Here is a 15,266-nt window from a genome sequence, read left to right on the forward strand (position 1 = left end):
CCATCTGTTGCAGTAATTGAGAACACTCTGAAAATACACTCATGTTCACCATTTCATTATCACTAAAGTAGCAGGGTAAGATATTTGTAAAAAGCTGAAAACTTAGACACTTAAATAAGGTCGAACAAAAACAGTCGTAGGCATCTTGCCTATAATGGTAATTAACACGCTCGTATGAAAATTATGAAACTTGCTTAAGATTGTTTCATAAACATACTCGCGTCTTAGTTACTAATATTTGAAGGGTTCAGAACCATAGTGGACTAAGCGCCATTTACTAAAACCGTATAAAACAAGGGTTAAAATTAAGTTATCACCATAATTCAATGGAAACATATAGCAAGTAATATAAAGCATAAACATTCAAACTAAATGATATGCCAATCTTCATTAAACTATGGTATTCATTTAACTTGCTTTCTCCTTTTTAATAAATGGCGCTTGGCCCACTATGGCTCTGAATCCTTCATATACTATTAACTCAGTGAATTAACATTTTTTAAATCACTCTCTCCATGACAACCAACATATTAGCTACGCCTCGGGCGCTAAACTACTATTTCTCTTCTGTCAATAGTTATTCTACAGATAAATACGCATTTATGTTTCGTGATTTTATGAACACACTGTAGATAACTCAATTGTGTGTTTGCAGACAGTCTTTAAATACGAAATCTCCAATGACCACTTCATTACTAAACGTGTGCGTTATGAACAAGCACTCCTTAGCAACGAGACAGATGAAGTACGATATAAAATATCATGTGATGCTTCCACACTCCCCCAGAGAATGCGGTAACCAATGTGTTTTTAGTTGCTATGGAGTAGCTTTTGTTTGTCCGCATTTTTTTTTGCATAAAACTCTGAAATACCTCTTGCTACACGTTTGAAATGTTCCATTTTAATTACTTTCGTGTTACCTTAATTAAAAGTTTCGTAAATTTGTATAATTCATTTTCACTGGATCCAGTGTTGGCCTGCATTGCTACAGCAAACTTCTTCATTGGGATGCTGTGTGAGTTGTGAATCAGATTTTAAAGTACATGCAGCGAGTGGAATCACCTTACGTTCCCGGCTTCAATTTTGTCATTCGAAAACTAAATGCATTTTCTACTTTGATTCCAATAATAGCATTTACAGCTGTGAGACTACAGTACCCGGCTTTGATTCCCTGTAAGGTGGTGGAGATACTGTATTATTTTCATCAGTGTTTGTATTTTTTGTATTTGTATGTACCATCTGGTAAGATGAAAGAGAAGGCCTTATGGCCTTAATTCTGTCAGATTGAATGAATGAATGAACGAGCGAACAAACAAACAAAAACAAACAAAAAAACAACAAACCAAATAAATAAATAAATAAATAAATAAGTAAATAAATAAATTTTAATAGATTGAATAAATTAAATACATAAACAAAATAGATAAATAAATGAACTAAATAAATTGTAATAAATTAAATAAATTGAATAAATATAAATAAATAAATTAAAAACAAATAAATAAATACATAAAATAAATAAATAAAATAAATGAAATGAATAAAATAAAATAAATAAAATAAAATAAATAAAATAAATGAAATAAATAAAAATAAATATAATGTATAAATTTTCAGGAATAAAATATATATAAATAAATAAATTAAATAAATTAAATAAAAATAAATAAATAAATAAATATATAAAATAAATTAAAAACATAAATTTTAATAAATTAAATAAATGAAAGAAATAAAATGTACTAAATAAATTAAATACAAATAAATAAATAAATAATAAATAATAAAAATACATTAAATAAATTTCAATAAATTAGATATATGAAATAAGTATAAATAAATGAATTAAGTAAATTAATAGAAATAAATAAATAGAATAAATAAATAAATAAAATAAATAAATTAAATAAACTGAATAAATAAATATTAATAAATTAAATAAATTCAATAAACATAAATAAAAAAATACTAATAAATAAATAAATGGATAAAGAAATAAATGACTAAATACATAAAATAAATAAAATAAATTAAATAAATAAAATACATAAATAAATACATACATAAATTAAATAAATATAAACAAATTAAAGAAATATGAATAAATAAATTAAATACAAATAAATAAATAAAATATATAAATAAATAAATTAAATAAATTAAATACAAATAAATAAATACATACATAAAATAAATAAATAAAATAAATAAATAAAAATATAAGAATTAAATAAATAAATAAAGTAAATTAAATAAATATAAATAAATAAGTTAAATTAATGCAAATAAATAAAGAAAGAAATAAAGTAAATTAAATGCATTTTAATAAATTAAATAAATATAAATTAATTAATTAAATAAATTAAATACAAATAAATAAATAAATACATAAAATATATTAAATAAAGTTAATAAGTAAAATAAAAGAAATAAACAAATAAAATAAATAAATAAAATATATATATATTAAATAAATAAATAAAATAAATAAAAATAAATAAATTAAATACAACTAAATAAATAAATAAATAAAATAAAATAAATATATTTTAATTAATTGAATAAATTAAAACATATAAAGAAATAAATTAAATAAATTAAATACAAATAAATAAGTAAATAAATAAATAAATAAATAAGTAAATGGATAAATAAGATTTACATAGGCAATTGGAATAGCGTTAGGTGTCTTTCTCAGTGGTTCGTGAAATATCCGTGTAGGCCTACATAAATATTGAAGAGTTATGGAAAATAGGCTGTATTTAGTTGGCCTACTGTCGAGTTCTATAACAGCACTAGTACAGTTATGAGTTGTAACAATAATCTGTCTGTTTCTATAGCAACCACTCCGCGATTTGTAACTCCAACTTACAAGGTCTGTAAACAATAGCGGTAAGTACAATAAAACACGATAGTACAAAAAATAGTTGTTAAAACAGTTCAATGTTTGCTCGCTTCTTAATCAAAAGCAGGCATTTTGAAAGTAAGCATGCAATTCTTTGAACAGCTTCAATGATGGGTTGCTATGACTACCGTGAGACATTTTGTGGGAAACAATTGGCAATCGATGCAAACAGTTGAAACTCAATGTCGAAATATTTTAATAGCAATTTATGTAGCTAGTGCATAAGGTTAAAATTGGTAATATTGTGATACTAATAATATTATGATAGCACTTTTTGAAAATTTTTTACAATAATTTTACTGAACGAGAGAAGGATCAGTTTTGTGCAGAAACTTGTCCACGAACATTCCCTTAATACGTTGACGCAAAAAACCGATCCTATCACTTGTTGTTTCTAAAGAACTGTTTAGGATAAAAGGCGTCACTGTTGTAAATTAAGATGTGGTATTAACATATCGACACGAAAAATCAGAAGTATTAAAAATATCGTCATTATCTTCGTTATAACATGATGATGTGTTTTGTTTTATCAGCCCAGTAAGGCGTTGCTATGGAAATTTTAAAGGATTCAGTCCGCTGTTACTAGAGTCCAGTTGAAAGAATATCTACTAAAAATAAATTTATTATGAGACTGATGAATATTATGTCAGAATCTATTGCACTTTTATTTAAACACACTGTATAATACAGAAAGATGGTTCTATATATTTTTTGAAAGAAAGTACACGCTTTTGACGACTCATAAATACATTATAATAGTCTGAAATTTAGGAGCGGAAATTTGAGTAATGTTGTCATAGTGACGAAATCCCAGGACAATTGAATACTTTTGCTTTCGTCTACTGAATTCACACACTCAGAATCTATTGCACTTTTATTTGAACACACTGTATAATAAAGAAAGATAGTTCTATATATTTTTTGAAAGAAAGTATACGGTTTTGACGACTCATAAATATATTATAATAGTCTGAAATTTAAGAGCAGAAATTTGAGTAATGTTGTCATAGTGACGAAATCCCAGGACAATTGAATACTTTTGCTTTCGTCTACTGAATTCACACACTCAGAATCTATTGCACTTTTATTTGAACACACTGTATAACAAAGAAAGATAGTTCTATATATTTTTTGAAAGAAAGTACACGCTTTTGACGACTCATAAATACATTATAATAATCTGAAATTTAAGAGCAGAAATTTGAGTAATGTTGTCATAGTGACGAAATCCCAGGACAATTGAATACTTTTGCTTTCGTCTACTGAATTCACACACTCAGAATCTATTGCACTTTTATTTGAACACACTGTATAATAAAGAAAGATAGTTCTATATATTTTTTGAAAGAAAGTATACGGTTTTGACGACTCATAAATATATTATAATAGTCTGAAATTTAAGAGCAGAAATTTGAGTAATGTCATAGTGACGAAATCCCAGGACAATTGAATACTTTTGCTTTCGTCTACTGAATTCACACACTCAGAATCTATTGCACTTTTATTTGAACACACTGTATAATAAAGAAAGATAGTTCTATATATTTTTTGAAAGAAAGTACTCGCTTTTGACGACTCATAAATACATTATAATAGTCTGAAATTTAAGAGCAGAAATTTGAGTAATGCTGTCATAGTGACGAAATCCCAGGACAATTGAATACTTTTGCTTTCGTCTACTGAATTCACACACTCAGAATCTATTGCACTTTTATTTGAACACACTGTATAATAAAGAAAGATAGTTCTATATATTTTTTGAAAGAAAGTACACGCTTTTGACGACTCATAACTGCATTATAATAGTTTGAAATTTAAGAGCAGAAATTTCAGTAATGTTGTCATAGTGACGAAATCCCAGGGCAATTGAATACTTTTGCTTTCGTCTACTGAATTCACACACTCAGAATCTATTGCACTTTTATTTGAACACACTGTATAATAAAGAAAGATAGTTCTATATATTTTTTGAAAGAAAGTACTCGCTTTTGACGACTCATAAATACATTATAACAGTCTGAAATTTAAGAGCAGAAATTTGAGTAATGCTGTCATAGTGACGAAATCCCAGGACAATTGAATACTTTTGCTTTCGTCTACTGAATTAACACACTCAGAATCTATTGCACTTTTATTTGAACACACTGTATAATAAAGAAAGATAGTTCTATATATTTTTTGAAAGAAAGTACACGCTTTTGACGACTCATAACTGCATTATAATAGTTTGAAATTTAAGAGCAGAAATTTGAGTAATGCTGTCATAGTGACGAAATCCCAGGGCAATTGGATACTTTTGCTTTCGTCTACTGAATTCACACACTCAGAATCTATTGCACTTTTATTTGAACACACTGTATAATAAAGAAAGATCGTCCTATATTTTTGAAAAAAAGTACACGCTTTTGACGACCCATAAATACATTATAATAGTCTGAAATTTAAGAGCAGAAATTTGAGTAATGTTTTCATAGTGACGAAATCCCAGGACAACTGAATACTTTTGCTTTCGTCTACTGATATTCACACTCTTGGGACTTGTCCCGTTCTTGCAGGACAATGCCGTGCAGATTGGATTTCAATCCTTTGTCCAGCGCTCGTTTAGCAAGGAAACGTTTACTTTATCGACGACTGATTTCACTAAATGCTTTTTACTGCTGCGGGCGGCATACATAGCAAGGGGACGTCATTGTTTGCTGTAAATCGGGAAAGTCAGAAGGCGACCAGGCCTTAAAAGTACAGTTACGTTCAAATGTTTGAACACTTAGTGACACAACGACGTGGGAGCTACGAAAGTGAGTAAAATACAGGGACATCATTTTATTTTTACTTCAATTTTTATTGTACCTGAGTTTTTTAAATGTATTTTACTCCCACCCTTTCTACTAATGAAGTTCAACCGTCCTCCACACAGATCCAACACCGCAAATACAATCATAGTACCTTTACGTTCAGAGTAAACAGTACGTTCCAAAAATATGTTCGCGTTTTTCAGTGACGAAAGAGTTTTTAATATTCAATCATTTTCGCACAGGTACTGTCGTCCATTTGCCTACGTCGCATTCCGGTTTCCCCCACCAGCTTTTATTCGCCTTTCTGTAAAGGCTAGTGGCTGGGCTGTCTTAGCTCTTTTCTGAGAACATTAATTTCTGTTAGGAATTGGACGTCTACGTAATATTATATCCATACAATTGTTTAAAGTAACTTCAATAAAAGGGCCTCGTTAAGTAATTAACTGTCACGTGATTTCCTCCCTTTCTACGATCCTGCGACATAACCACTTGGACGGACAATAGATAACATGTCTGAGTAATTTTATCTTTTCGGATCGGGCAGAAGTGAAGATTGAATTTACAGTACGTAAGGTACTCTTTTATAGAGTAAGTACAGAATTATTTCAACATGAGTTACTAGTACGAAGAACGAAACTGGTAATTGGAATTAGGTACAATAGTCTATAGTGCGATAATATGCACATTAGAACTGAAGCGTGTATCGAAATTAACGGCCACCATTTTCAAAAATGTGTTTAAATATCCATATTGTGATTATTTTTCAATTTAACTTCATTCTCTATATTGTACGCTAATGTGCTGTAGACAGTATAATATACACTGCATAATGAATACGTCCGAATGGATAGCTCAGTTCGTGAGTAAAAACTCTCATTGTTAATACAGTACTGTATTTTGATTAAACAAAAACCTAATGAAAATTATCAAACTCAAAAGCGTGATATTTCCTAGTTTACGTAAATGGATGAACTACTTTTCATCCCTTATACCTAGTAAAGTGATATGTTTGTATTTTACGCCAGTATCATCAAACTCCAGTCGTGGAAGGGGGTAGCTAACGGTGTTTGCAGTTCTCAATCTTGATCCAAAGGTATTGCCAGGTTAGCGCGTATAGCCGCGAAATCAAGTGGCCCTTGTTCGATTCCCATTCGGGGCAAGTTACCTCGTTGAGGTTTCTTCCTGGGTTTTCCCTCAACCCAATATGAGCAAATGCTGGGTAACTTTCGGTGTTAGATCCCGGACTCATTTCACCGGCATTATCACCTTCATCTCATTCAGACGCTAAATAACCTAAGATCTTGATAAAGCGTCGTAAAATAAAAAAATAAAAAGGACAGAGCAAATGGAACAATTATAATTATCAGAAAAATAATTAAAGATAACGGCAAAAACAAACAAATATTTTGCGCAACAGCCCATGAAGGGTGAAGATCTACCAACAGACTGCTAACCTAGAGGTGCGTCATGAGAGGTAAACGATCATTCGACCAGCACTACGGTAAAGAGTAGTTGGTGCAATGATCAACCCAGCCGTTATGGATGGCGTTCTTAACCGCATTTCGCTACTTATTGTAGCTCCAAAAAAAAAAAAAAAAAGAAAAACAAAATTCAATACGCTGTTGGGTGGGCACCATCTATTACATTGCCAGAAATTCCATGAAAAGTCAAACGAGGTGAAGGTGGAAGCGTGATTTATATTCTATAATAATAATAATAATAATAATAATAATAATAATAATAATAATAATAATAATAATAATAATAATAATAATAATAATAATAATAATAATAGTAATAATAATAATCATAATAATAATAATGATAATAGTGATAATAATAATAGTTATAATAATGATAATAATAGTGATAATAATAGTGATGATAATGATAATGATAATAATAATAATAATAATGAAAATAATAATGATAATAATATCTAATAATAATGAAAATAAAAATGATGAAATAATAATAACAATGATGATGATAATAATAATGATGATGATAATAATGATACTAATAAAGATGATAATAATAATGATAATAATGATAATAATGATAATAATAACGAGTGATAATAATAATAATGATAATAGTAATGATGATAATGATAATAATAATAGTAATGATAACAATGATGGAATAATAATAATAACAATGATGATAATAATAATGATGATAATAATAATGATAATAATAATAATAATAATAATAATAATAATAATAATAATAATAATAATGGTAGTAATGATAATACTAATGATGATGATAATAATAATGATAATAACAATGATGAAATAATAATAATAATAACAATGATGATGACGATAATAATAATGAAAATAATAATAATGATAATGGTAGAAATGATAATGATAATGGTAATAATAAGAATGATGATGATAATAATAATAATGATAATAATAATAATAATAATAATAATAATAATAATAATAATAATAATAATAATGATAATAATTGTAATAATAATAATGATAATAATAATAATGATAATGATAATAATAATAATAATAATAATAATAATAATAATAATAATGATAATAATAATAATTGTAATAATAATAATGATAATAATAATAATGATAATGATAATAATAATGATAATAATAATAATAATGATAATAATAATAATAATAATAATAATAATAATAATAATAATAATAATAATAGTATTCTTAGTAATGTCTGAATATATGGACAGTCGCTCGATCTTGTTTGGCAATGACGACTACTGGGACAAATTAATTAATTACCTGAATAGAACAGAGAAAGACCAAAGGGACGGAGCGTTCAGAGTTGGTGTAAATAAGCGCTGCAAAGAGCACGTCTCTCTGCTGGGGTCGAAAGCAGTGACAGGATATTTTATGGTTAGGGCAGCTTCAAAGGAATGTATTGCAGTGACGTTAATAGCATCAGTAGCAGCAGTAGTTACAGTGGTAGTATTAGTAGCATTGGTGGTACTAGTAATGGTAGTAAGAACAGTTGCAGTAGTGGTAGACACAGTACTGATAATAGTAGTGGTCGTGGAATTTGTAACTAATTTTCAACCAACAGAGTTCAAAATAGTACATTATGCAACGAGCCTATAATGGCAGTAATTAAGACGCGAGTATGTTCGTTTATGAAACGAGCGCAAGCGAGTTTCATAATTTGCATACGAGCATCTTAATTACCATTATAGGCAAGTTTCATACGACTTTTTATGCTCGACCATATTTCTAACTTGAAATTATTCATAAGTATTCATTTTATGGTTATGTAAGTGAGGAGCGGAACTGACCTGAACTGTGAGATGTGCGCAGACGCGAAAGTATTGATTTTTTTCCGAGGCAAGAATGTCATTGAACTTGATATTATAATCTAGAGAATAACATGAACATTAATATTGATATAATCTGGAAATTGATTTAGAATTGAAAAACGAGATGACAAATTGAATTTATTTGAATATTATTTACAATTAACGCTAATTATTATAGTAACAGAACATAACCTTCTGCGACAGTATTGGATTTCTAGCCTCCGTGACTTTTCGCTAGTTGTCTTTCGATTGCATATCCGAGAATAATCGATACTTGCGGTTTATAATGGTACAATGGTGATTTCTCATTGGCTGAACAACTGAATTATAATGAATAGGTGCACTTTAATAAGGTGCATTAAAGGGCTACTACCAGGTGTATAATTACTACATTTCGGCATGGTCGAGCATAAAATATAAAACAGAGTACGTGCAACGTTTTTATATTAAAACATTTCAAGAGGAAATAAAATGTCGTATGCAAGATTTTTACGCTCAGCTATTTTCGTGAGATGGCGAAAAACAGTGAGAAAGCATATGCTATCCTAAAATTTCATCCAAGTCAATCTATCACAACGGTTCGGTGACACTTTAGAACGAAGTTTCATAAAGACCGTTTAATTCTACAGAATGCCTCCGTAAAGGAAAATCAAAGGGTCGTCCTCTTTTGCCTGAAAAACAAATGGGCGCAAACTGGCCAGTTTCACATTTATGATTTCTTAAACGCCAGACTGCGAAATCGATGGTTTGGCCGTATCGCGAATGATCATGAACTGCTGTCATGGCCTCCACGCCCTCCCGACTTAACTCCTTTTGACTTTTTATATGAGGATATATGAAGGATTCAGTGTTTGTACGACCATTACCAGCTGATTTGCCAGAACTCCGGGCTGGTATCATTATCGCTTTTGCCCAAATTGACATAACCTATGCAACATCGAATGTGGAACGAACGGTATTACAGAGTTGACGTGTGCAGGGCCACTAGAAGGGCATATATCGAGCACCTGTCACGTGTCAGAAAAACTTGATGAGTTTTTATGTAGGTACCTGTACAGTTTTGCGATCAAATGTTAAAATATATCTACAGTGACAATTTTGAACTGCTTCAATAATTTGTGAACACCCTGTATTAAAATATGATAATTAAGGTATTATGTCTAGACAGGTTTGACTACTGAAACCACACATAACATTCCGAGTTTCGAACCACGGTGCCACCGATAAAAAAGGTTTAAACTGACCGAGTTACGGCTCCACAGTCCGATAATTAGTGGTCTGGGTTCGAAATACTCTTCTGTTACGAACTAGTGAATGTTTGGATTCTGACTAGGTTCCACAGATACACAAGGTGGAAGTGTTTTAGATGGCTTAGAAGCTTGGCCACTGTACAGTTCCCCGAGGGCCTACGAGCGTTATTTCTGCTAAATGGCAGAGTACTTTGCTGTTGCTAACGCCCATAAACGCGGGTACTGCTGCTTTTTCCGCTCTCCATTTAAAATTCCGAATGTAAGGAAAGAGTTTCACAATGTAATGATAATGCGTTTAGTGTCACAAGCGAAAACACGAGAGCATGCGAAAAGTGACAGGACTGTATGTCGCGCTACGAGGTTTTTTAATCAATGAGCGCTCCTACTCTGTTACCTAGCAACTATTATCCGTATTATCATAATAGAATGACGGGACAAAACGCTAAAATAGATGCAAACGTTACCATAGCAAAACAAAACAAGGCGACTTTTAACAAGGGAAATCCAGTATCAATTTATATACAAGGTTAATACTGGAAGCTAAAGCAAATTAATAAAATGTGTTATGAAGATGAGACATACTTTCTTACTCCCCCGTTTTATTATATTACGATACAAGATTGGGAAGTGATTTATATGAAATCGAGGATAAGTTTGAAAAACGAGCATACCGAGTTTTTCTGTTTCCGAGATTTTTTCATGGATTTCACAAACGTGTATTGCAAAACACTTTTTGCACGATCATATTTCTTAAATTTCAAATAACCTATATCAACATAACTCACATTTTTACTTCGTAATTGACACATGTTGACTTATAAAATACTTTTTTTCGTGATTAACTGTCATTTCACAAACCTTACATAACAAAACTGTTCCATCGGTTGAAAACACATGGGCACCAAATTCACTAACGTAAGCATGAAGTTTACTTTTCAGTGGTTTACTGAATTTAGGCATTCTAGCTAACCGATCTTATACCTTCTGTCACCCGACAATAACTGATTGTTCCTCACTCAAATTTCTTTCTCCTACAATAATAAACACGTGTAGCACAAAATTGTAACGGTAAGATTTGAAAATATGAAAGCAAACAATTGAAAATGCTACGTGACAACTTCTATGAGAACGGGCTTAATACTTAAAATTATAAAGCTGATTGTTGGTATCGTGAAGACATGACAATATTATATTTGTAACTATGGATTGTCGATCATTATTCATATTATACTAATAGTATTAAAGCACGATTATTAGCAGATTAAGCAACGAAATAAATTACTTTTATTTACTGTTGTTAGTAAAGTTAGTCATTGTTTTATATATTTAAATTTCATACACATTACAAATTAGAAAATTGCAAATAAACAAAAAATATTGCTTTACTACGTCATACTACTTTCGACCAAGAAAACGGTACGAAAGGACGTCTTTCAATCAATCATGGCTCCTTATCGCACAATTTTATCGCTTCCCTAGCATTTTTTTTATCACTACCCTATTTTCTTTATTTGTTTATCAACATTTTAAACTGCAAATTCTTTACGGTATTATAAAATATGTTTTGCGATCGTAATTTGTTTCCCGCATAGATAGTCGACTGAAAATGGCGACTCCGTTAAAACATTTTGGTGAAGGAAACATTAGTGAAATAAAATTTTAGTAAGTCAATTAGTATTTATTTTATTGTATTAGAATATTTTATTTCTTCTAAACTTTATATACTTTCTTCTGTTTTTATCACCTCCCTACCATTTGTTTCTATGTTTGCCAACATTTCAAACTGCAAATTATTTACGGTACTATATAACATGCTTTGCAATCGTCATTTGTTTACAGCATAGACAGTGAACTGAAAATGGCGGCTCCGTTCAAACGTTTTGGTGAAGCTAACATTAGTGAAATAGAATTTCAGTAAGTCAATTAATATTTTATTGTATTAGAGTACTTTATTTCTTCCAATTATCTAATAGTCAATTAAATGTCACTCGAGTTTTGATTTTCTTCAGATACACCACAACTCTCCCATTTTCCAGTGAATGAAAACACGCTGTTTCAACAGGACGGAGCAACAAGGCACACCGCAAGAATTTCAATGGATGCTGTGAATAATTTTTTCTCGGGCCGCATCATTTCTCAGAAAGGGATATCGCTTGGCCACCTAGGTCACCTGATTTAACGGTATGTGATTTATCTGGAGAAAATCAAAACAGCGATTTCTTCCTTTGGGGACACCTCAAAACGGAGGTGTTTTGGGACAATCCACCTAGAACAATTCCAGCCTAAAACAATGTATAAGAGAAGAAGTCACTGCGATACCTGTCAATACGCTGAGAGGCAACAGTTCGTGGCCAGACTCGAAGAATGTGTGCGGAGGTCACTTGGCTGACGCAATTTTTAAGAACTATTTCTTTTTCTTGTTGCATATCTAATGGTTATTCATGTACTTGTCATTTCTACTCATTAAGGGGGTAGGTACAGCTTACAGCAGTAAAACGTTAGGAAAAATTCATCATTTTTTTCCTCCATTACTGTATCTTGTACTATAATGAAAATTAGTATGTATAAAACATTGTCCTCCTGCTATATGAAAAAGATAGGCTATTTTTACGATTTAAAAAAAATATATATACCGTAAAGTGGGGATATTTCGCACGCAGGGGTAACATTGGACGGTAATTCAATTTATCATATTTTATGTCGGTAACACCAGTTCTTAGCATCTTTTCCGCGATTTTTACTATGTTCGTATGTTTCTGCACATTTTTAAAGACCCATTGGTGAACTGGTGTTACCAACATAAAATATGATAAATTGAATTACCGTCTGATGTTACCCCTGCGTCCGAAATATCCCCACTTTACGGTATATATATTTTCAAAATTCAAAATGTTGGCAGTTCACTGTACAGTGATGAAGCGTTTCCCTCATAACTCATAAACCTGTTAACTTTTTCATGTTCTCTCTCTTTTATTTTATTGCTGAAACTCATGTTTACAATATCATGCTCTTTCAACTACATTCCTTACTAAATAATATATATTTTTTTATTTTCTGTTAGAAGAAAATACTGATAGTTGACCATTTTTTAAATGAATTTATTTTTTATCAGACAATCTATCAGAGGTAGAGAAGTGATCTTGCACCATATTGTAGATATGATATGCATAAATACACACATAAAATTTCATCACAGAATGTTGGATAGTTTTTGAGTTATGTGGAAAACGCTTCATCTCTGCACAGTGAACTGAATTTTGAAAAAAAAAAAAAAAAAAAAAGATAAATAATTTTTTTTTAAATCGTAAAAATATTTTTTTCATATAACAGAAGAACAGTGTTTTACACATACTAATTTTTCTTTTTGTAGAAGATACAGGATACAGGAAAAAAATGTTGAATATTTTCAAAATGTTACTGCTGTAAGCTGTACCTAACCTCTTAACTTGATATAATAGTAACTTTTGATTCTTTTTCTGCGCTTTGAAATCTTTCCGTTTGACTTCTCCATCTTGTATTATTTTCTTTTTGCTCAGAATCGAAAAAAAAAGGAAACTTAGCTTCCTTACGACTTCAGAGAAATCCACTGTTTCTGTACATCCCTGAATACGCACAATTGTTATTACAGTACTTGTGTTCTTTGCTAAAGTTTCAGAACTTTCGTAGGAATGTCGATTCATCGTAATGAAAATAAACAAACGTAGGTGATGCAAAATTTGATACAAACTTCAATATAAAACAAAGATTCCATGCAATGCGTATTTACAAGTAGATTATGTTTTGAGCAGTTATTGTTTGTAAGTACGTATGTATACGTAGGGGAGTAGTGGGTACAGTGAGACACAAAATATTAAGACACATGTATGCAAGTGATAATTCAAGTATTTTTAAAATCAAGTGCAATAGAAATAGACATTAAAACATGGAGTATAATAATACATAAACAAAAACGTTAATAGATAAAGGACATAATATACAATACGTCTTTGTCAAAAAAATGCAAATGTCTCACTGTTCCCATTCAGGAGGGTACAGTGAGACACCACAGTGTCTATTAACGGACATTGAAATGATTTACATTTATTTCAAAGGAAAAGAAAAACTTGCTGTCTCTTTATCTTGCCATGTTCTGCAGGCTTATTTACAATCATTTTGATGTCTGACTTCGAAACCATTGAAACATCTGGAACATTTGGAAAAGTGAATTTTCCATGACATTTAAAACTTTTGCGAAAAAATGAAATGAATTTTTGGTGACAACAAAGCTTATAATTATAAGAATTTAATGTAATTCTTTATTATTTTTTAACATTTTCTTAAATTTCGTGAATAATTTTTTATTTATGAAACCATTAAAACGTAATGTTTCCATTATTCTAAGCTACAGTTCCTAAATTGTATCTTCATTTTTCATGTTAGTTACTGGTAAATGTAATATAATTACAGTTTGTTTTTGCAAATCATTGGTTCATGGGAACAGTGAGACGTCTCATTGTACCCTTCAATGGCATGTCTCACTGTTCCCTTTACGCATAGTTCATTTAAAAATGACGCCATCACTTCAAAATTAAAACAAGAAAGACGAAACTTTGCCAAACATAATCTCAAATACCATAGTATTAGGTAACAAAACATTCATATTTATATCTCATTTGTAAATCCAATATAACCTTCATTAAACACAAGCCAAAATTTTACTTCTAGAGTGAAAAATGACGAATTATTTTTTCATCACTCACCTTTATAACTAGAATCAAATCGAGTATGAGAATACTGTTACTTTACTCATGCAACATACAACTCCACTGTTACCAACTTCTCAACATCAAAATTTACTATCTAATAAAAAATGTCTCACTGTTCTACCTGTCTCACTGTACCCACTTCTCCCCTAATCGCTAAGCGGTTTAAATTTTACCGGCGGACTGCTCATCGCTACGGCATGGTACGGCCAAACCTTGGGCGACGATCGCTTGTGGCGTTTGTAGAATTTT

The 15,266-nt window shown here is 30.4% G+C and overlaps 1 protein-coding gene across 1 annotated transcript in view; it reads right to left on the bottom strand.

Moving 5' to 3' along the window:
* LOC138701000 (uncharacterized) overlaps positions 1–15,266 on the bottom strand; it is a 228,088-nt gene that overhangs the window by 190,532 nt on the left and 22,290 nt on the right. The window lies entirely within an intron of this gene.

The sequence above is a fragment of the Periplaneta americana genome, chromosome 6 (genome assembly GCF_040183065.1).
Source record: "Periplaneta americana isolate PAMFEO1 chromosome 6, P.americana_PAMFEO1_priV1, whole genome shotgun sequence".
NCBI classification, from domain to species: domain Eukaryota; kingdom Metazoa; phylum Arthropoda; class Insecta; order Blattodea; family Blattidae; genus Periplaneta; species Periplaneta americana.